The sequence below is a fragment of the Dromiciops gliroides genome, chromosome 1, assembly GCF_019393635.1.
Source record: "Dromiciops gliroides isolate mDroGli1 chromosome 1, mDroGli1.pri, whole genome shotgun sequence".
Taxonomy (NCBI): Eukaryota; Metazoa; Chordata; class Mammalia; order Microbiotheria; family Microbiotheriidae; genus Dromiciops; species Dromiciops gliroides.
Window position 1 is genome coordinate 608,802,441 of NC_057861.1, and position 3,419 is coordinate 608,805,859.

General features: G+C 36.2%; 1 pseudogene; it reads right to left on the reverse strand.

The window, feature by feature from the left end:
* Positions 1 to 3,070: 3,070 nt before the first annotated feature.
* Positions 3,071 to 3,151, reverse strand: LOC122737772 (annotated as a pseudogene).
* Positions 3,152 to 3,419: the final 268 nt, after the last annotated feature.

Genomic DNA, 3,419 nt, shown 5'->3' on the forward strand with positions numbered 1-3,419 from the left:
TACAAAGTGTTTTGCTAAGTTTAAAGTAGAATCATCTCTCTGTCTCTCTGCCTGTGTTTGTCTGTCTGTCTCTGTTTCAATCTCTGTCTCTCTTTCTGTCTTTCTCTCTGTCTCTCTGTCTCTGTCTCTCTCTCTTATAAATGATGTACTTACACATACATTGTCATAAATACACACAACTAATCACACGCAAATTTCTTGTCAGGACAGATTGTAAGCCAAAAGAATTTCTTGTCCATGGGGTTTTAAGGCATATAAGGATAGGATTATCAGGCTTTCTTTTCAGTTGGGAGTCTAGGACATGTCATATTGAAATTTGAGGACTTGGCTTATCACCTTGTAGAGTCTAAGGTGTGGGTTTATTGTAGGAATAGGATGTTAGATTAGAAGGGGAAGATACAGGCAAGGCAGTATATTTGACAACACTGTCTTGGAACTTTTGTTTGCATTCTGATCAACACTGGGTTCAGAGTAAGGATTTTTCACCTTTGTTGTGACATGGACCACATTGGTAGCCTGATGAAAGTCTATGAATCCCCTATGAGGATCATGTTTTAAATGTATAAAATAAAAAGTAGGATTATGAATAAAACTAATTATATTTAAATACAATTATATATGTATATGTATACATACATATGTGTGTACATACACACATATTTTAAGTTTCTAAATCCCCAGGTAAAAATACAGAAAATGAGATATTTAGATGCCAGGCTTTATCAGGTTTTCTCCTTATATCAACACTTACTAAGTATTTTTGCTGCTCTAGGCACTGTACTAGGTAGTATAAGGACTCAGTAAAAGGTGATCCCTGATCTTAAAAACTTTACTATCCATTTGGAGAGACAAGGCACACACATGTGAGCTGATAGGTCAATTTTATCAAGCAATACACCAGCAAATGCAAAAGTTTATAGTATGAACTGATAACTTTCATACTAAGGAGAAGGAACACAATGCTATAAGACCTCCAAGTGTCACATTTTGTGACTTTTCCTTCTCCACATAAAATTGATCTGCAGTTACTCAGAAAAGCTGATAGAAATTCAGCAAAGAAGCAGCACGTATTTTCCTCATCATGGATCTGATAAAAAAAAATACTCTGTTGGTTTATACTTTTCCCCCAATCCCAAAACCTGGTTTGTACAAACTCTGAAAGTCATCCATAATAAAACTCTTCATGAGAGTGCAACAAAAAATGGCAAAGATGAAGGGAGCAGGGGTGATGCAAGTGTAAGAAGAATTTGAATTAAAAACCTAAAGTATAAATTTTCACAACAAAGGTATATTTTATATGGATATTTTGCACATATTTAAGTTTTTCATTTATATGCATAAACATATACTAATATATATATATACTAATATATATATATATATATACATACATACATATATATATATATATATATATATACTACTTTCCTCACTTTTTATGTCCTGTGACCTCAGGAAATGGGCATAGAGTTTTGATCTGGTCTCCTTTTTTTGTCCTTATCAGTTCTAGGTAAAGTGGTATAGACCATGCAGCTGGACTTATGCCATAGAGATTGTGGGAACAGAATTCCAGGTTGGATGTTATTACCATTCCACCTAGGGAAACCCTAAGAAGCCAAGGTGTCCCAAGACTCAAGCCTGAGGAAATAGGGTGGAGGTTTTGGACTAAACCTTCATGGGAATGTGCCATATAGGAACTGAGTTAAGTGCTCTCCAGATACTGGGGTGTTGGTGATAATAGTAATGAGGATGGGTAGGATTATGCCCCTGTTTTTGGACAGAGAAGGAAGATGTTTATATATTTGTTCTTGTTATGCCCCTGCTTTAGACAATCTTTTGTAAACCAATCTGTTAAATATTTTAAAGTAACTGGGGGGAGCAGTTAGGTGGTGCAGTGGATAAAGCACCGGCCCTGGATTCAGGAGTACCTGAGTTCAAATCTGGCCTCAGACCCTTGACACTTACTAGCTGTGTGACCCTGGGCAAGTCACTTAACCCCCATTGCCCTTAGCAAAAAAAAAAAAAAAAGTAACTGGGGTATAGAGAACTCCTAAAATTAGGTGAAAACTATCCATGGGGAATTGAGCCAATGGCAGAGAGATTAAAAATGCCCATATTGCTTTGGAGGAGGGTTAAATTTATAGAACCCTGGGGGAGAGATGAAAGGTAACATACTTGATGGTCATGTAGTAGGGTGGGGGGTGGTCAAGGGAAAAGCTGTTGCAAACTGATCTATAATAGGCTCTGAAATGGCACAGTATACACTATTTTTAATCTTCATTTATTGAACCTTTTTTCCCCTCTCAAATGTTAAGGAAGACTTTCAAGAGTTCTAGATTTGAAGTCAAGAGAGCCTGGGTACAATGATCAGATTTTCCACTTACTTACTTTTGTAATCTTGGGCAAATGACTGATTTTTTTTATGGGCCTCAATTTCCTCATCTAAAGATGAGGGGGTTGGATGAAACTTCTAAGATCTCTTCTAGGGTCTTAAAATACCACTACTATACAGTCATTTTTTAGCAAAGACTTGCTCTCATTATCATAAGATAATATTCCTAGAAGCCTTAGGGATCTTATCAAAGTTCTAGGTCAACCCCTTCCTTTCACTGAAGGGGAACTGAGGTCCATTAATGTTAAGTAACTTGCCTAAGATCACACTTGTAGCAAGTGTCAAAGGCAGGATTTGAATTTGGATACTATGATACCAATTTTGCTCTCTGTTTACAGCATCACATTTTTTGTACTACACTGACTGAACTTTGATTTTGTGTTCATTTTCTCTTTCTAACTAAGCTTAAAATTCCTTAAAGAAAGGAACTATATCTTTTCTTTTTATATCCCTTAAGTAGCATAGAGTTGAGCATATAGTTACCTAATAACTACACATTGGGGCAGCTAGGTGGCACAGTGGATAGAGCACCGGCCCTGTATTCAGAAGGACCTAAGTTCAAATACGTCCTCAGACCCTTGACACTTACTAGCTGTGTGACCCTGGGCAAGTCACTTAACCCCAATTGCCTCACCAAAAAAACAAAAACAAACAAAAAACAAACAAAAAACAAACAACAAAAACAAAAACAAAAAACTACACATCATTTGGTAAGAACAGATACTACACTTGATCTTAGCCAAAAGGCTAAGAAGCGATACACATCATTTGGTTGATTGATTGAAGGGATGGTGATTTGTTTTTTATTAAAGGAAAAGGAGGGTGATTATCAAGGCTCCCTTCCACAATCTAAGTCCATAAAAAAATGACTTCTTCTCATCAAACAGGCAGCACAGGTATCTTCAACTTAAGCAGAGACTATCATTAAAAAAATACTAAGTCAATTAGTTCAGAAATTAACTTAGCAACTTATTTATAATCTTGATGTTTTCTCCCTGTGAAAAAAATATAGAGAATTTTAGAGAGA